The sequence below is a fragment of the Anomalospiza imberbis genome, chromosome 6 (genome assembly GCF_031753505.1).
Source record: "Anomalospiza imberbis isolate Cuckoo-Finch-1a 21T00152 chromosome 6, ASM3175350v1, whole genome shotgun sequence".
Lineage (NCBI taxonomy): Eukaryota > Metazoa > Chordata > Aves > Passeriformes > Viduidae > Anomalospiza > Anomalospiza imberbis.
The window spans coordinates 5,754,476-5,774,878 of NC_089686.1; the positions used below are offsets into that span (position 1 = coordinate 5,754,476).

At 41.0% G+C, this 20,403-nt stretch overlaps 1 protein-coding gene across 3 annotated transcripts in view; it reads left to right on the top strand.

Moving 5' to 3' along the window:
- MNAT1 (MNAT1 component of CDK activating kinase) overlaps nt 1-20,403 on the top strand; it is a 117,113-nt gene that overhangs the window by 750 nt on the left and 95,960 nt on the right. The window lies entirely within an intron of this gene.

The window sequence follows — 20,403 nt, forward strand, 5'->3', positions numbered from 1 at the left end:
TTTTTCCCTTTTCTCCCAAAACTCAGCCCTTAGACAGTACCCAGCACTGGCTATTGCTGATTTTAGTCACAGTCTTGCTGATTTAAGTCACAAATAGCCTGAACTGGTTTGCTTTCAGATCTGGAGACCATCCTTAGTGTGGAAGTTTGAAAGGCTGTATTCTAAATTCCTTCTGGATGTACACCATGCATACACCTTCTGGATATACACCATACTGCCAATACTGCAGTAGCAGCCCTTTCTATATTTTTTATTTTCGTCTTGTCATCTTTCCTGTGATGTGTAGATTTTTAAACTGCTTGTGAATTACATTGAAAAGATGCAGCCTGAGAGCTTTTGCTTCCCTTGGTACATTGTTGTAGGTGAACAGGATAAAGCAAGTCAGTTACAGGAAAGGATTTATCTTGTTGTCTTAGGAAAAAAGAGTTACTTCTCATTCTGTTCCCTGCTCCTGTTCTCTTCTCTTGCCATGAAGGTGTGGTGGTGTGGGAGAGGTGGCCTCAGGAGTGTCCCTTTGGTGACAGCAGTGCTGGAGTTCAAAAGGCAGCAGCCCCGTTTAGGCACAGCTGTGCGGGTTTAAAATGATGCCTCGATCTTGCATTCACCAAAGATGAAAGGACTGATCAAAGTAGTCCCCATGTGCTTTCAGGCTCCTCCAGAGCCGCTTCCAGCAGAGGACAGCATGTCTCAGTTTGCTCTCCTGCTTTGCTTCTCAGTTGTTTTGGGCCTTTTTTTTTTTTTTTTGTAGCTGAGTTTTGCTTGAGACAATTAATGGTGTTTTCTGCTTTACTGGGTGCAGTTGCTGACACGGTGTTTGGGGTTGATGTTCTTGTCTTGCTTCTTGTTTCTGCACCCCAGCTCTTGTTGTTGGCATCTCTGTGGCAGGTAGGATCTCTGGGTTTGTTTTGGTTGTAGTTAAGGACTCTCCATTGCAATGTGGTTGAGGTGTGCCACTTTTCCTCTGTGTTTTCCTTCCCAGAGCTCCCTCAGGGTTGTATATCTATTATTGTTTCCATACAGTGTTACAAAGCCTTCATGCTGGAAGTTGTTTCTTAATAATGGTTAATAAATTTCCATAGTAACTCATCTGGAAGCTCAGATGACCCACCTATGAATGAAAGGAGGTAATTGACTTGTTCTCATAAATTCACCCTATTTCAGTCACAAGGATGGAACGTTTAATTAGCTCCCAAAAAAGCAAATGAGCTAACATAAGTTTCTGATGGGCATTTATCCTTAGTCAATCTATTTTGATATTTAGCAGTTGTTACCATTGAAAATGCTACTCCTGATTTCCAATCTAAATTTATTTCCTATAATTGAAGCATTTAAGAACTCTACTTTGAATTTTATGCACTTGTGAACTCTTTATTACTTCTCTTTTGTAGGAATGTCTGGAATATTTTTGAGGGCTTTCTCTTTGGTGTTTTTCACTCTCAATAAGTCCCATTGCTTCAGTCACCTCTCTTCAGTGATTTTTAAATTTTTTTTTTTTGTTACACTTGGGGCCTATTCTCAATGGGGTTTTTTTTAGGCCTTTTCCACTTGATTTGCATTTTGTTGGACCTGGACATGATTTTCCATCCGAGTCCTTAGTACAACAGCCAGAGTCAAAATTATTTTCTGTTGTTTTCATACCTGCATTTCATCCAGCAGGATGATGACTCTTGATGTATTTAGGTTTTTTTTTGCAGTGATACATTTGATTTATGTTGAGCATAAGCCCCAGATTCTTTAGCACTTTACCACTCAGCACATCTGTGGGCAGAACAGAATTCAAGCTTGCTTTCCATGTTATATTGTACAGGTGATTATTGTTACTTTTTTGCTCTGTTAAACAATTTGTTACTTCAGGTGACTTTTACTTGCTTCAAGTGACTGTGGATTCTGAGACCCTCCATCCAAGTTTTTGAAACTGTCTGAGATTACTTTCTGTTAACATCCTGATACTTTCCAATGATGTAGTCTGTGGACAGAATGTCTGGGAGATACTGGAAATTGTTGCTTGTCACCATAAGAAATCCAAGTGAGGCAGAGCAAAATATGAAGTTGCCTGCAGTAAGTTCATTGCTAAATAACCCTCTTCCCCTGGTTACTTTCTGTAACAGTGGAGAATGTGGAAAGATTAAAGCCATGTGAATGGGCTTGCTACCAATTTTCTCTCAGACTGAAATAATGATAGCTTATCTCTGGGTGTGGGTTTCTAATCATCTCTGAGTACTTCAATATGTTCTGCTTTTCTTTAGATTATATGGCTGTCAGTTTAAGAGTGTCAAAAGTCCAGTTAAACCAAAACTGTATTGCCTGTAGTTGCTGTTTCACTACCTATATAATTGCTGTGTCATTGGAGGCAATTATATTCCTTTGATACGATTTGTTGCTAAGAAATTGTGTGTTGAATCTCATCTGTTGTGTTATCTGAAATATGCAGGAGATGGTTTTTTCCCCTCAGATTATTTTGGCATCTTCCCAGGATCTGATGGTAAGCTTGACTCTGATCTGTGTTTTCCTGTGCACTTGCTTCCTGCTCTTTAGAGGCAGGTGCTTTAGTCCTGCTTTAGGTTGTTGGAGCTTAATGCGGAGAGCAGAGATGATCCAAAACTTCTTTTGTCAGTTTTCAAAGGGTAAATATTACATCTACCAGATTTGAAAACCTTGAAGTACTCCTAATGCTGTAACCCCTGGATATAGACCACAGGTTTATGGACTACACGTCCATGGGTTTATGGAAGCTCATTAAGCTGTCTGCAGAAGCACATTGCCTTTATGGTGCTTTTTGTTTGAAGTGTGCCGATAAATCTGCATGGAAAATTCAGAGCCGTGGCTTTGCTGGCTCGGGAGGTTTGGAGCAGTTGCTGTAATGCATTTCCCAGTTCTGGCCTGGGCTCCTGCTCCTTCTGCTGTGCTATGAGTTACATTAGCCAGCTAATCCATCTTACTGAGTGGAGATTGATGCAGAAAATGCCCCAAGTGCTTTGGCATCATCTGTTAGAGATTTTCCCTCTCATTGAAGAGTGGGTTAATGCGCTCCTGCTTCAGCTGCGCTTTCTTGCATTGCAGGCATGAAGGAATATTTTCATTTTACCTTCAGTGCTGCCTCCTGGTATTTTCTTTCCTAAAGCTTTCCTATTCTGTCATCTGTGCTGTTCACTTAATGAAGTGACCTCCAGTGATGTGATTTGTGCAAAATACATTGAATTTTAAAATATTGAAGAGTCTTTACTTGGCTGAGATGATTTGTGAGTAAGCTTCAGAACTTTTTTTCATCTGGGTTTCAGAAAGCTTGTGGTTTTATCAGGAGTTCATTTTATTCATTTTGTGACTCTGTTTTCCCTTCTGAAGAACTGTGAGAGTTGTCTTCTTATGCCTTCGTCAGCCAGGTTATTTCCACTTTCATGTTCTTAGGTGGTTCTTGCCCTTTGATTAGAATGAAATTAGAAGAGCCATTCCTTTTATAATGGCGTATTCCCCCCCCTTTTTTTTTTCCTTCCCATCTCTCAATATTTAAAAAAACACCTCAGAATATCTGAGAACTTGTTGGGCAACAGATGCCCTGTCTTTTCTTTCTTTTTTGACAGATGGTTACAGTGAAAGTTCTTCTTGCTATGAAATGCTGTGCTTTGGAGGTTTGGCTGTTCATTCTTCTCCTCTTCCACACTTCCTTCATTTAAATCTCATCTGAGGTAGATGCCATGTGTGAAAATCCCTGTGCTGACTTCCCATCTCTTTTCTTTCTGTGACCTTGACCCTGCCATCAGATTGGTTCTGGATTTTGGCAGCAGCATGCAGGTACCATTTCTCCTCCCTCATCCTTTGTGTCTCTTCCTGTGTCTGTGGCTTGACCCTTTCAGAAAACTCACAGTGGCTTTCTCGCAGTGCTGCACCTTTGGCATGGGCAGTGGGGCTCTGGAATGTGCTTCTGGCAGAGTGGGATCAGAGTGCTGATAAGCTCAGCAGTGCTGCAGTGGAGATAAGGGATAGGCAGGTGGCTGCAAGGGGATGAAATCAGACATTTGGTCTTTTATAAACAACCTTCAGGTTGGGATTCCACTGCAGTTTATTCCAATAGAACCATGCCAAGCCTTACAATTGTGGGAGTGGGTTTTTTTGGGGGGTTATTTCTTAGTAGTTTGTTTTCCTTGGTTATTGCTTCTTGACCAATATTGCCAAAAGTGTAACACCATGTGTTTTTGGCATCAGAGTAATGTTAAATAAGCCTTTTCCACTATAAATCTTCCCTGTCACTGGGAGGGAGGATGATAAATTAGCAGTTAAAAGTTGTTCTAGGATGGGACTTAGTAAGGAAATGCTTAGTTCAAGAATAATGAATGTCTTTTAAAGTTTATTTTCTTAAGTATAACAGAGGTTCAAGGCATCAGATACTTGGCTTTAAAAAACTTTTGTGCAGGGAAAAGTGTGTCTAATTATGGAGTAATGCTTGATTAAAGTACTGTAATGCACTAGTTTTTAAGGTGCACTGATGGCTTTGGTTTCTTTTAGAAGTTCACTCAAGAATTATATTCAAAATCTGCTGTGCATGCATGACAATTTTTGGTTTTTTAGATAATTCCTAGAGTCTTTTGTAAGCATGCAGATGCTGGGTGCATGCTTGCCAATGGAGTTGTAACCCACCTGGCTTCACTTGAGACCATGAATTATCTTTTACTCTGCCTGCTTGGATTTCATGGCCTGTGTTGAGTTTTAGGAGGCAGGTTAAGCATATCCCACTGATTTACTTACATAAAGAGGAGAGGAAATACATCCACCCAAACCTGCATTAAAAAAAAAGTTAAGGTTGTTACTGCAAACAGGAGTGGGTAAAGAGATTTATTCTTGATTGTAAACTTGGACCATATGGTCTCCGAGAAGGAGACACAAAAATGTTAGGTAAAAAAAAGTGGTTAATTGGGACTGCTGGTGCACCTTTGTTATCCCACTGCCTTTTATAGGGAGCAGGAAGGAAACTGGTATGTAAAGATCCTCCTTAGGAGTCAGTCCTGGTGCTCCAGCTACCTGGGAGCCATCCTGGCTTGTAGAGAGAGGAAATGTGGGTGTCTGCAGACCAGCAAAATCAAAGAAACTCCTTTTCTTCCCCGGTGTCATGCCAGCTGTTGTGCTGTCTTGACAAAGTGTCTTTTGCAAGCTTGACATCTCTGGGAGACAAGGGCTCAGGGACCAGAGCAGGCTCCACAGAAAACTGGGAAGCTCAGTTTCAGCTGCTGCCAGTTTGGTGGTTATGGGTTTGCTCATGTACTGCCACAATCTTAGATGGTAGGTGATGAATTTGCTTCATTATAAGCTTTTCTGGTCTCTTTCCTGTGTTGAAGAGGCTTATGGAAAGGTGTCTGGACTCCTTACTAAAATATAGGGTTTTTTTTTCTCCTGTTCCCAGAGGGAGATGTATTTATTTCTCATTTAATTTGTTAATAAGACTTCAAAACGAAGACAGTGTAAAAAAGCTTACTGTCTCTAGGCCCAGCTTTGTGTTGCTCAGGGGAGACATCAGTTCACCAGGTTGTGTTGTGGGGATTCTCTAATCTGCCCTGCACCCTGTTAGGTGTTTCCAGGGATTCATTAGGGGGGAAGTGTGTCCTTGGAGAGCTCTAATTGTGGTGTTAACAGGCTGCAATGTGAAGAAACAGAGGTTTCATTATTTGCCCATTTATTTTAATGTCAGAAGCTTTTGGAGTTTTGTGGCTGTCAGATTCCCTGGAAGGTAGGAGTAGGAACATCCCTGGTGAATTCAGGGGAATGGGGTCTCATGCCAGTGTGTGGGGCTGGACTTGTTGGAAAACAGTTTGGAATCTTCTTGTTTCAACCCCTTCCAAGTGAAAGGATGGCTTGGCTTCCTGCTGCATTCTTCTCTGCAGTGTGGTTCAAGAAAATGCCTTTCTTCTAGGATGGGGGGAAGCCCTGGAGACTGTGGAAAATAACATAAAACTGTATTTCAGCCAAGTGAGTTTGAGTGAAGAAGTCTAAACTAGAGGTAGGCAGTGAAGATCTGTCAGACCTGTAACTTTTAATTTGAACATGTGGGAATTAGGGGGGCTTAAATATGCTTTTGAATTTGATTTGGCAAGCAATTTTTTCCTAAAGAAAATACCTTGAATGCAAGATATACAAGGACAATGATTCAGGGCTGTCATTTGTAAACATAAAGGTTGGCTATAATATATATGATTTTTAGGCCAAAAAAAGTGTGTGGGCTTTGGAGCACAAACAAGTGTGAGTGTGCTGGTTCAGCCCATGAAGTGTGGATTCAAGACTTGTGAACAGTCAAACGGGAAAAGAGCCACCAGCCTTTGGTACTTACCAGACCCTTGCAGGAGCTGATCTGTATTGCTGATCTGGCAGAAAATGGGCTTTTTTGGTCAGTTAATGCTGTTTGTACAGAACTAGCAAGTTGAAGTGGCTTGTGAATGGTTAGTCAGACATCAGAGGGGATGCAAGGTCGTCTGTAGGATTCTGTGTTTACAAATGAGGGAGGAATAGGGTAAAAGGAAGTACCTTCCTATGACACAAGGTTAATTTAGTTTTTTTTAACCATTGTGTTAAGATACATGCCTTAAAAATTGGTTTATCTGGAAGAACAAGTGTTCTGTTTTGTCTCTGAGGCTTGTTTTTTTTTGCTGTTACTGCCATATCACACCTCAGCTTAGATTCCTGGATGGTAAATCCTTGCTTGTATGAAAAGCATGAATAGTCTTGGTGGATTAAAGTGGATTGGGACTACATGCTGTTGAAAATCTCAACCAGAACAGAAACTTGGTGTGGTCCTGAAATTGCCTACTTTGCTTTGGGGAGGTAAGTAATGAAAGCTATGTAAATGTATTTCATTCCCCATAATTTCCACCTCTGAGAGAATTCTCTTAGTTTCTTCTGTGTGACTTGGGAGACACATCAGGGAGGTTTTTACTCATTTTGTCAGATCCACTATGAGACTTTAACTGATGCTTGATTGAAGTAATTGCATAATCAAAGCCGGTCTGCTTCCTCAGAGGAAGAAGCAATTTTTTTAATGTTAAGTGGGATGTATTCTCTCTGAAAGAAAGCTTTTTCCTGACTTCTTAGGGAATAAAAATCTAGGTCATCTTTCTTCTTTGTCCTTTTGGAGTTATTCCTGGTTTTATTAATTGGGATTAGATGCTCTTTGGATCCAATTCCATCCCATTAGTCTTCCAAAGTCTCTGCAAGTTAGTCATGGGAGGTGATTAAATCATTGCTGAAATACCCAAGAGGTTATTTCCTTCTGCCATCCAGTTTTGACAGTGGATATTTGCTTTTACATTTGGCTCTGAGTCATGGTCTTGATACTTCTGATGAAGTGGTGTTAATGCTTCAGTTTAATTCTTTTGTTTTAAAACTGGCATATTTAGTAAATCTCCTCTTTTCTCTGTTGAGCTATCAATTGCCATGTCTGCTTGGTAATACTTCTTGTCTGCTTAGCAAAGCTCACAGAGCTCTGCTCTTCATTCCCTGTAAGTACTTTTTGGAAATTTAAGTTATGGTTCTGCTTCTTGTGACCTTGGCAAAAGGAAAGCTGTTGTTTATATCCTGTCTCTCCAGTCAGTAAATGGAAAAGTAAATTCTTTTTCCTTGGTTCTGAAAATTCAATCTGTTTAAATCTGCAGCCTGGGTCGGAGACTTTACAAGAGCATGCCGTGACAGGACAGGGGGAACGGCTTCACACTGAAAGAGAGCAGGTTTAGATAAGTTATTAGAAAAAAAATTCTTTACTGTGGGTGTGGTGAGGCTCTGGCATAGGTTGGCCAGAGAAGCTGTGGCTGCCCCATCCCTGGGAGTGTTCAAGAACAGACTGGATGGGGCTCTGAGCAATCTGTTCTAGTGGAAGGTGTCTAGGGGTTTGGAATGAGATGATCTTTAAGGTCCCTTCCAATCCAAACTATTCTGTGATTCTGTGGTCCTGGAAGTGGGTTTGGGTGCCCAGCTTGAGGAGTGTTCCAACATGCTTGGCCCCTTCTGGTTTGGGTGAATGCTCACCCTGTTAGGGGTGAATATGACAGTGGTGTGACACAGGTGTGGTAAATCTCTGTGGTGCAAACAAGTGCTTCTCAAAAAGAAGGCAAACACGATAGCTGTTTAAACAATTTCATATTAGGCAGGTTTTTCTTTTCTCTTTCTTTTGATTGCATCTACTTAATTTTAATTGAAGCCAGTAATTCTGTGGGTCTGTGAGGAAAAAGGACAATGGGCTTGCTTCTATGTGGTTGCGTTAGTTGTCAGGTGTTAATAAGCCATACGCATAGGTTTAATATTTATGAAATTAAGCAAATAGATTCCTGAGTCATTTTAGAAAGCATGTGTGTCTTGCTAACTGTAAATTCACAGCAAGGCAGATCCAGAAGTGCCCTGCTGCAAATATCCAGAAATTGCATTTGTGTGCATGCGCTTTGTTTGGGACTTTGGTTGATTGTTCCTCTCCCCTGGACAGCTGAAGGTGAAGTTTGAAGAAAAGCCGGGTCAACATTTTGGAAGTTGAATTGAATACTCCACTGTTCATATCTGGCGAGGAAATAAGGAAAATTCCCTGAAAGTCACAGACTGTGGCACAGGCACTGTGCTGAACTTGCACTGGGGACACTTCGGTTTCATGTTGCTTGTTCCCTCTCTTGTTTTGATTATATGCAGGGAACAGTGGATGTTTCCTCACAGACCACTCTGGCTGCAGTAAAAGTCATGAATAATAGTCCTAACAGTGATCTGAATTTTGTAAAGACATTTACTTGGTTTCTCTTTTTTAAAAAATATTTTGCAAGAATTAATTTTGATGAGACCAGATCTGAGAAAAGATCTTAGCAGGAGCTGCTGCTCTATGTGACAAAATTAAACTTTGTCACAGCTAAAAACATTTTTTGATAATCTGAAAATGATATTAAGTTATTTTTTTGAATATAGTGTACGTGGGGAGAGAATATATAAGGAAATTCTTGCAGGTTTTTTTGTGTGGAACGTAGGTAAGTTCAGATCAGTGAGAACAAGGTGGCTCTGTCACAAAGGAACAATGAGGAAGTCATCTGTCTGATAAATATTTTGGCTTCACATTGGGAAACATGAGGTAATGATTTTTGCTGTGCCCACACAGTCCTGCCTCAACGGCTGTCACTAAGGTTAGATTGTGTCTAAGCATTTGCAGAATCCTGGGCTTAACATGAGCATGACAACTTTAACGTTTCAGAGAAGATAAGTGGCTCTTCTGAGAGTTAGGGAACAGTGGGATGGGACAGAGTGAGAAGAAATGTATTTTGTTGGTTTCCTCTTAAGAAAGAGTGTTGAGGTGAAACTTCCCAAGAATGTTGAGCTCTTCAGTTTTTTATTAGTTCCAAGAAGTGTGGCCAGTCTCTGCCAGGGTGGCAAAGGAGGACTGATGTTCCTAGACAGCAAAAGACAAGGGAGTGGTTTGGCCAATGTTGACACCTTCAGACTGCTGAGCCAGAATGGGAAGTGTTGGGTCTAGCTGGGCAGGAAAGTCTGGCACTGGGATTAGATGTATTGCAAGAGCTGCCCTCAGAGCCAGGGTTAAGGAGGAAGATTTCTGGTCCCAGACAAGTACAGGCAGCCAAATGTTTAACTTGTCTTACTTGCAGGGTGTCATGTGTTTATCTGTTAAAAAAAAAAAAAAAAAGATATCTTTGTGGGGATTAAGAGCTGGACAATCTGTAGGTGTAACTAGTGGCTAGGTAATCTTTACTGTGAGTACATGAATAGCCTTGTGTAAACAGAAGAGTCCAGATTGTTCTGGGAGTAGTGTCTGTAGGCTTTAAAAGACTGAAAAAACAGTCCTTACACACCCTGGATGGTGTCAGGAAAGACTGTCAGTGGCAATTGTGTCGTTTGATAAGCTTGTGACTGATGTGCTGTGAACTAGAAATGGGAGGCTACCTTTAAATCACCAAGATCCCTTGTTTTAGGAAAAAAATGAAAAGTTATTTTTAGTTTTGGGGTATGGTTGTGTTTTGAAAAGGGAGAGAGGGAGGTTAACAGGACTGAAAAATGTCAGCTGAGCAGGCTTGGAGGAATTCAGGAGCTGGAGAGAATCTTGTCTGTTGAGCTTAGTCTAGAAGTGCTACATTTCTTTGAACTTTTTAGTTTCTACTTTTGCAACAAAATTTTGCCAAACAAACCCTTGATTTTTATTCTGTCTGCTTGGTTTTGGGGAAAGGTAATACAGGAGGTGTGTGCAGAATTAGCTGCCTTCACATGGGCAGGATTTCAGTGATGTGTGAATGAAACGGCCCCTTGGAGATTTGTTTTTTGGGATGAAGTTAGGGAGCTCAAATTGCATGGGGTCTGTGGGGGAACCTTTGCTGCCAGCTGACAGATTTTGGAAGGGAGCCTTCTGTTCTGCAGGGAAGGTGTGCCTGGGCAACACCTTGTTTGTGGCTCTGGGGAAACTGAAATGCTGGAGTGATGGAAAGGGGAGGCTGACTCCCAGTCTGACTGTATGGCATAAAGGAAACTGCAAAGATCACAAGGGAAACTTGCTTAGAGAAAGGGACATGACTACATGAGAAGTTGAGAGGAGCGATGACTGGACTAGGGAAGGATTTGGGACAATCTTGGAAAACTCAGGAAAAACTGGAGCTCAAGAAGTGTGTAGCAGGATATGCAGTTCTTGGAGGATGAAGGCATGGGGAGGCCATGGCTGTAGCAATCAGAGGTGAGGACAGTGAGTGTGTGTGCTTGAACATTGTGGTATAGGGTTGTAGGTGTCTAAATGGAAACTAGCCAAGCCTGGATACAAAAGTCTTGGCCAGGAGAAGAAGGGTGCAGGAGGCACTCAGATCCTGTGTTCCCTCACTGGGCTGGAGCAGCACCTGGGTGTTGTTTTACAGAGCCCTGGGGTGGAGTTGGCCGAGTTCCTGGAGTGCAGCATTTTGTAGGGCCTCTGCTGTGCCCATGGGATGCCCCTGTGGAAGTGCAGGCTCTGGGCAACTCCTCCTGCTCTCCCTGGGAGCTGGGCTTTGGGCAGAGGAAATCCTATAGAGCGCTAATGCTAATCGCTCTCAAATCAGGAATGTGAAATTTGGGCATGCTTCAAGCATTAATTATAGTGGCTTAATTTCCTTATCTGGTAATGTGGGGGTAATGCTACCTCATGGTGGTTTTGAGAAGGTCAGCTATTTAATGCTGACTGTGCATGCCAAAGAAAACTGGAGAGGGGCAGAAAAACAGTAAATGTGTCGAAGGAGGATTTCAGCAGGGCAGAATAAACAAGGCCTGAGGATTAACTGGCATTGCCTCTGTGTAGTAGCTGAGCGTTGCCTATCCAAAAGGCTGAAAGAGGTGGGATCCTAACAAAATGGAAAGAACAACCCCTCATCCTGGTGCCTGGCAGGCCATGCCTGTTAACTGTAAGGAAAACATGTGATGCCTGGGCCATAGATCATGCAGGTTGTTACAGGAATAACATGACATCGAGGCCTCTACGCCGCTGCCTGGCTTGGTTGACACAAGGTGATGGAAGGTGATGGGTATTGAGGGGAGGAGCTGAGTAGCAGCCTGATTGCATAAGCCTTTTATCCAAAGGAAACTGGCTAGCACAATGTGGAGATATAATAAATTTATACTGTGGTGCATGACCACAAGAGGGATCAGACCACTTGAATTTTCACTTTTGCGTTTTTGATTCTGCCTTCTTTCATGTAGCCTGTGTTACATATGGAGATTTTAATCGTCTGACTTGCCAATGGTAATATGAGAAATTTGGTTGAGTAGTGGGCTTGGCTATAGTTTGCTTTCTGTCTGTTTCTTGGCTTCAGTCTCTGCAGTAAAAACAAAGCTGCATTACTGTATGACTTTGATAAATAGATTTACAGTTTTGCTTGCACAAGAAGTTATCTCTTACTGTTTGCTAGGTAAAGCTTCATTTCCCATACTGTTTTTTTAGAGTGAGTATTCTAAAAAGTGACTGTGCCAGTGAGTTCAGATAAAATACAGAGGCTGTATTTTATATGAGCTTGATCATTCAAACCTGATTTCTCTCTCCTGCTTTCTTCTGGAGTATCAGTTGTATAATTAGCAAACATATCCAAGAAAAGTGCTGACCTGAAAGTGGCTATTCCTTGACTATAATGGACCACATTTACTTTCTCTTACACCTAATTAGTCCAACATTTTTTTAAAATCCATTTGTTTTCTAGGGAGAGTAGAAAGATGCAAAGTTGCTTGAAGGAGAATTATCCCAACTTCTTTCTACTGTGTCCTTCCTCCACAAATATAGAAGCAGCTTTATCATTGAAAATTTAATGAAGCTTTCATCAATATAATGCTGTGGCTCTTCATTCTCTGAAATGTATTCATTTTTAATGAGCTTCTAATTCTAATTTCAGGTAACAGGAACAATTGAACATAACCATAAATCTGATTTATTTGTGAACAACGTATCCCACGTAATTTACAATTCCTTAAGTTGTCACTGATGACTTTTGGCTGTTTTTGGTAATTTGGTAAAAATGTTTTGTTTCAGACCTTTATTTATTTCTTTTTAAATCAGCCTCAGCAAACAGAACCAATGACCTTAAAACAACAAGGTGGTTATCCCAGTGTCATATTGGAGTATTTGCATTTTAATTCTTTTTAATTTCTTAGCAAGTCTGGGGTTAGTTCCTTATTTAAAAAGTACAATAGTGGAAAAATATTTTGGGTATGTGGGAGAGCTGGTAATACTGAACAAAATATAGAATTATGGATAATTGATTACAGAAGATGGAAACAGTCTAGGAATAGCTGTGTAAATACCCTACTGCACTCTGGACAGTCTAATACTGGAGATACCTTTGAAGCTTTCAATAATGTTACACTGCTGGAAGAAGTAACCAGGCTTGCTTGGCTTTTTCTTACTGGGAGTTAATCATAATGCTGAAAAAATAGTATTGTTTACCAAATTTTATGCAATAATGACACCTATGAGTACATAATTACATTTTCAATTAGAATAAGAAAGCATTAACCCTGAAACATTGTTTTGTCATGTGAAAATACTTTATTGTTCTATCTGCATTATTTAATTTATGGTCCTTTTATTGTTTCTCATAATCATAATTGACATTTATCCATAAATATTTAATTTGTGTTTTGGATGTTAATTGCAGAAAAAGGCCACATAGAATGTGATGCCACTGAATAGAGAAACATAAAATTTAATAACCAGAAACATTCTCTACTACACATAGTATTGCCTTTGTAATAATACAGAGAGTAATGTAGAAAGAGGGGATGAGATGAATACCATTCTTGGCAATGTGCAATTTTTTGTTTTTTCTATTAACTTCCTTGAAAAGAAATATTAGTTTAGTACCAGGAGGAAGCTACACTTGCATGGCACATGTTTGTATCCTGATTTCTTTCGACAGTTCTTATTTTCTTACATTGATTTACTTGGAGCATTGCACCCACAGGATGTTTTTCTGTATATATTTTTATAAGCACTTTTTAGCAGCTTCACAACTGGAAGCAGTATGCTGAGCATATTATATGGATATCCTGAACAGTTTCAGGTATGTGAAGCAGCCCCACAATTTTATTCAACCTTTAATGAGACTTAGAACTTCTTGTCCTTGGTGGTCTCTCCTTGGTGCAGACCAAGCGGAGGTGTTGTGCTGGCCTCTCCTGGGAGGTGCAGCTCTGGAGCAGTGTCCTTGGCACTGCCAGTGTTGGCACAGGCTTGGGGGCAGTCCCTGAGAGCACAGCCAGCCAGAATGGGGCAGGGGTGATGCCACTGCTGCCCTCAGTCAGCTCTGCCCTGCTGCCACGGGAGCCTTTGCCCAGGGGAAGGAAGCTGTGGGAAATGCAGCACAGCCTGTGGTGCACTGGGCTGTAATCCCTGCTCTGGATTGTTCCCCAGTGCATGGCCCTGCAAGAATACTGCTTCTTTACCTTTTGAATGCTTTCCCAAATGATTTTCAAGGCTTTCAGAGGCTCCTTCCTTACAAGATCAGATCTGGTGTGGGCAGTTAAAACTGACATGTCCTGAAGTAGGAAAGTGAATATTTGCTGTGCTGGTCTGTTCTAGAGACTTTACCCTGGGTGGTGCCAGATCTGTATCAGTGATAGACACTTCCACTGTGTGCAATCACTGAATTATATCCATATTTACTGAATTTATGATGGCTAATTACAAAAAAATCAAATTTCTACTTAGAATTCCCATTTTCTAGCTGTTTGGAATGCAGAGCAGTACAACAGAAACGTGGATGAAGGAACTGTGTTAACAAGGCTGTTGTTTTAAAAGACTGACTCAGTTCTTCAGGTGCTTGAGTGCCAGAATAGCCTCACTTGTGCAAGTAGCCCATAGAAATAGTGAAAAATCTGCATATGATGATTACTTTCAGGATCAAAACTCTATTTATTTTCACTTCTAAAAAATGTGCATCAGTTTTTCTGACAGTTGTTTTTCTGTTAAATAGTTTACTTAACACAGAGAAACAGTTTATTTAAGATAAGTTGATAGTGCCAGACTTGGAGTTTGTCCTAATGCAGTCACTTCTCATATTTGGCTTGGACTATTTACAGTAGAAGCTGAAGGTGAATGAAATGAGGGAGGGGTGGAGGTTTGTGTCATCGGCCCCTTTAAATATGATCAGTTCACATTAAATGGCTGTCGCTCATCTTCTGAGTGATACCAGACCTTCTACTTGCCAGTCTTTGGTTTGACTAGGTCAACTTTTGATTAAGGACTGTAATAAATACACCAATCCAACTTAATTTCATGACGAGAAAGCATTTTTTGTGCAAGATTGGAGCAACTACTTTAATAAAGCTGTTTATTTTTCTTTCTTAGCATCTCCAGAATTCTCTTTCCAGTTTCTTCAAGGATAATTTGAGTATTGTTACCTGGAATCTGTTGAGGAATGTATAGATAGTGCATAAAAGCTACATTCCAAGCTTTGTTTTAGAGTTTAGCACCTGAAAATAGAAAATTGCAAGATAAGGACTCAGGCTTAGTGTGGTTCCTCTGTTTATACGGTAGGGTATTATTATTGACATAGAATGGTATTTTTCATCTTGCAGGATGTGTTTTATGCTCTAATCACAATATTTTAATCCATTGCTTTTTGGACATACCAAGCATACGCAGTGAATAAGAGGAGCATTGATTTATTCCTTTAGCATTCTTGATATTAAACTTCTTGTGCCTGTGTATTTCTCCTGTGATAGTAAAGCAGTGCTGCCTCATCTTATGAGAAAAATCATAATGGTTTCACAGGGTCACTACATTTTTATATGTGCTAGAAGGGGAATGGAGGTGGTGGAGTCACCACCCCTGGATGTGCTTAAAAAAAGACTGGATGTGGCACTTGGTTTAGTTGAGGTGTTAGGGTGTGGGTTGGACTTGATGATCTTGAAGGTCTCTTCCAACCCTGTGATTCTGTGAATTCTGTGAACTTCTTTTCCATCAACACTTCATCTTCAAATACACAGCCTGCTTCCCCGGCAAACAAAACCAGCCTTTTGAAAGCCTCCTGATGGCAAGTGTTAAACTTAGAAAGTGCCAATCCCGTGAGTAACTGCTGGGCCTTCCAGAAAAGGGTGGTTGCATGAGTTAAGGAAATTATACTTTAGCTTTTCTGTGCAGCATAATTTTGGAATTTTTACAAGTTTTATCATAGAGTGTTAGGGAGCTGGAATGGACCTTAAGGTCATCTAGTACCAAACCACCCTGCTATGTGCAGGGATAACTCTGAAGGTCTTAAATTTTTTGTTACATTTTCCTTTGCCAGGCATCTGTGATCATAACCTTTCCAGTGGTTTTATTATTGCTTGGTCCCAAAATGTTATGACTCTCCCCACACTCTGCTTCCAGCACAAATGAGCTTTGTTACTGGCCAGGTTGGTGTAAAATATTTTTATGCTTTGGACGTGATCAGACATCACTGGTGATGCCTTTTATGCATAAAGACAACAGGAAGAGAGGTGGTGTGGTTAAGAGAACAAGTAAAAATTACTGGCTGCGGGAGTGTGTTGACTTCCACTTGAGCCTCCCTGGTTAGTCCAGCTAATTAAAATCCAGTTGTTCTCTGTGTCACATGCCTGTCCCATCCTTGTGTTCCAACCCTTTTTTTGGCACTGAATGGTGAATCAGTTCAGGAAGACGATCCCTTTTAGGGTTTTAGACTAGTTATCAGCTGAAATAGCTCCCTGTACTTCTGGGCACATGTAGAGGTTGCAGGACAGATCTAAAATAGAATAAGCTACTGTAGGACTAAACTTGATCTTGCACTTGTAGTTGCCATATTTGATACCAATAAAAATAAATATATGAATCTGTATGAGGTACCTGCATGTATCTTTGTTGGTAACTCCAGTGCTGTGCCAGAAGAGTGCTGTCCTGTAGCATTCCTAGAGCCTCAAGTGCCCGTGTAGGTGTGTGTCAGTCATGCAGAAAAAGCTTTGATCTCAAATGATCCCACACAATTTCCCCAGTCCCTCCTGGGAGAGTTAAGATGTTTGTTTTAGTTGACAACCCGAGCTTGCAGAGGCTCCATTTGTCTTTTGCTCAAACATGGTGTAGCTTGGATTGGGATTTCACTTAAACAAATGGCAAGGAACTTCATGTTACCTAAAGTTTGCTCCTGAAAATAAAAGGATCACTTCTGGATTACTGAAAGTGTTGCAATTTGAAAAGAGATGTGTTGGGGAGGAGACAACTTTCTTCTTGAAGTGGGGGAAGAGTTTTCAGGTCTCTTCTTGTTTAGTTCTTTACAAAACATCTTTTCAAAACTTGTGCAGGGATTTGGTTCATAGTGGACTTGTAACGTTGTCACCAGTCTGAATGAAAAGCTGGTATGAGAGATTACTCAGGAGGGTGCACAATATGGTCCTTCATAAGAGTGATGGGTTTTGTTTGGCCTATTTTTCTTCTCTATATAAATGAAAGTGAAGGTAATATAAAGCAAAATCTATTTGGAAGCTAATAGGAATGGCAGTGAAGCAAGCTTGGTATTTGATGTGTCGTGGCTATTGTCACCAAGCTGCTTTTACTCTTCTCGCTCCCTTTTTTTTTAACATTGTTTACATTGGTAATAGCCAGAAGACCTTTCGTGGGTCCCAACTCAAAGTTCTCTGCAAGGAAAGCAAGGAAAGGAAAAACTCTTGAATGAGCTGTAGTGTAAAAAATAAACAGATTTGGGCAGGGAAGGTGAAGATACAGTAGGGACAAGAAACATTTTCCTCCTGAGTTACAATTGATACAGTGTCTCCTGCTAAAGTACTTGCCCAGTTTTATGCATGAGTTTTCAGTGGAGCTCCAGGATGGGATGGGAAATAGTACTGGAATTAGAACTTGATGGAGCATAGATTTAAGTATTTGTGTCTCTTTATCTCTCTGGTGTTTTTTTCACACACTTCCCCTCAGAACAGAGGAGGCGAGGTGGTGTCAGGGGGTGTTTGTGCATTATCAGAGAGATCACATATATGCAAAACATCTTTGTCCCCATCTTTCTTGTCCCCTGGCTTGGGACAGCCATCCCATAACTTCTGTCTGCACTGCTGTGTGCAGAGGGAGAGAAGAGCAGGAAAAGTCAGCTCCCATCAGGGTCATGAGAGCACTTTGTGTCCCCAGGAGGGTTAAACATGGGGTCTTTTCAAAACGGAATAGATGCTGTACAGGTGAGTCAGCCTTTTGTGCTAAGGGCCAGGTGCTTGACTTATTTTCAAGCTGGCATGCTAGGCCACACTGGCATTCATCACATTTGTAAACACTCCTCAGAGCTGAGGAAGGCTATTGTCTTGTAACCGGTTTCCCCACGTGGCATCAGCAGCCTGTGAAACACAGAGGAAGCATTTCTGCTCTGTGACCTTTGCAGCAAAGTGATCTTCAGGGAGGACAACCAGGAGTGAGTGTCTGCACTTTTGGTACCGTGCCCAAATATGTACACTTCTGACTCCAGAACAGGGAGTGAAAGACTCCATGTCTTGGACCAGCCCTTGGGCAATGCAGGTCTTGTCCTCACTTTTCTGCTGTATGTGAATTTGATGGTTCACAAGTCATTCCTGCAGAGCAGGAAGAGAAATCTCATGGTTTTAGCAGTGGAAAGATTATTGCTGGTATTGGAGTGGAACAGAGCAGGCTGTGGTCAGTTGTGCTGAGTTCTGTGTCACGTTTGGCTCTCACTTTTCTGGATGAGTGTTCAGGTTTCTTTTTAGTGATCTAAGTCTAAGTAGTCCAATATTAGTCTAAGACCTAATAATTAGTTTTCATAGCATTTTTTTAAACAAAGACTGGAGAATATTTGTCTGTAGCAAAGAACAAGTGGGAAGTAGTTCCTGGTGAGTTTTCTACAATATGTGGCATATGGATGGCCTCAGTGCTGGGGCTGCTTGCAGAGGTGAATGTTGGGCTGTCCTGGACCCACACAGTGTTGCTAGGGAAGGCAAAAACTACAGTTATATGGGTTTTATTCAGTACATGTAATAAGTGTTTTCTCAAATGTCTGTATTCTGCTTTTTTTTTTTTTTTTTCCTGTCTTCTTTCTGTGTAGGGGATTTTTGTTTGCTTTCAGTAGGCCATTGTCTTGAGGGGCCTGGTCTTGCAAACAGTAATGAACAGGCTTTTTGTTTACTGGTGATACCTGTGAGACTGTTCAAATAAGTATATAGAGCTGAATCCAGGACCTCCTTGAAGCCCACCAAATACTGTGGGTTTGTTTCCCCTTCTTCCTTGAGACCTCAGTTCCCAGAGTGCCTCGAAGCCAGTTCACCTCTCCCAGTAGTCACTGACTGAAGGATTAGGCCATTTTTTTCATAGTAAAATAGACCTGAACATAGTCACATTTTGACATGTTTGAGAATGTACAAGCTGTGAGCTGTTGTTCAGCCACACATCTTTAGCTTATCAATGATGAAGTCTTGAGTGTTAACATGCCTGTTAAATGGGTATTTTGGGCATGTGAAAGGTGACTTAATTGTATATTGTCAAAACCAAAGAAACTCTTTTGGCCTGGCCATTTAATAGACCTCACTTGAATCTGGTTTTGATAAAAGCTGCTGAGCAGAAATCACATGGGTTTGTCTTTCACTGTTTAGTGCTGTGAGGCAGGTGCTGGTGACAATTTGAACTGTCAGACTTTGTGCTCAGAGTGACAATTGCTGCCTCACTAGCAGAACTTAAACATATAATATCTTATTAGTGCATTTACATCTTTATGCAATTAAACTGTATTATGTTTAAGCTGCCTCCACTGTGCACGTTCCCACAGTTTTAACAGTTTATCATTTAAAGCCTATGAGAATTTGACTGAGATTTAATTCCACCTGTATGGCCTGGGCAGCAGTGGAGTGTGATTGTATTATGTGGTTTAAGTGCAGCTGCCCTGAGAAGTGAGAGTGCTCCAATCAGTATTGTCAAGGTCTTCAGCAACCAGATAAGAGAGAATAACCAGGAGGGAAATACTCTTTTGTGGGGGAGAGTCTTTGTTCCATGAGAACACTTTCAGATAAAAGGTGAAAATTGATCATCTTGGCATTCCCTTGCCTTAAAATTACTTAAGGGCTGGTCAGCAAGGAAGTTTCCTTACAGTCTTTAATAATTCTGATTTCTACAGAAGCCCAAGTATTTCACACATATCTCAGTTCTGTCACTTGGAAGTTTTGCACACAAGTACTTGTCAGTTCTGGAAGCTGTTAAGGTGTTAATATATATTGCTATTAAGGTGATATTTTGGGGTGGAGTATTTTTTTTGAGTAAGCATCTATGTCTTAAAACCACCTGAGTCATGTATTCTATTTTTTAATACAAAATGGTTTTGAAGGCTCAGCACATTGCAGCAGTCAAGATATGGCACTAAGCATAAAGAGCCATTGAAATGCCTCCTGGAAGGAGGGGAAAGAATATTATGTCCCCAGGATCACTGAATTAATTTACACTTTTATTTATTTCTAGCGACCTGGGCAATACTTGTTTGCAAGCTCATTAAGGTGTGTTGATGGGTCCAGTTTTGGGGCTGACATCCCCCTGGCCCAGTTTCTACTTCACCTGTACAGACAGGGCAGTTCTTTCTCTGTTGGGTTCAGTCATCTTGGGAATGTGGCCTGATCTTTCTGATTTCCATGACCAACTGCAGCGTGTTTTTTCGAGGGGGAATTTTGTTGAACTGGTTAACTTTGTTCATTGGATTCAGGTTGTGCTGCAGTGGGTCTCACCAAACTCGTTTTACAGGGTTTTCCAAGTAAAACACCCACTATGGTGTTTTCTGCCCTGGGTAGGCTGTAAATGGCTTTTTCAGTTGAGCTGCAGTTGCTTTTCAGGTACCTGAGTTGCACAATGGCACTGTGACTCATGGACCACAGCCTGTGTCCCTAACTGGATTCTTTTGAGGCTTTAATTGTTGTGTGCAATAGCCAGGGTGCAATCTTCAGCATCTACAAGGAATCCATCTTTTCCTT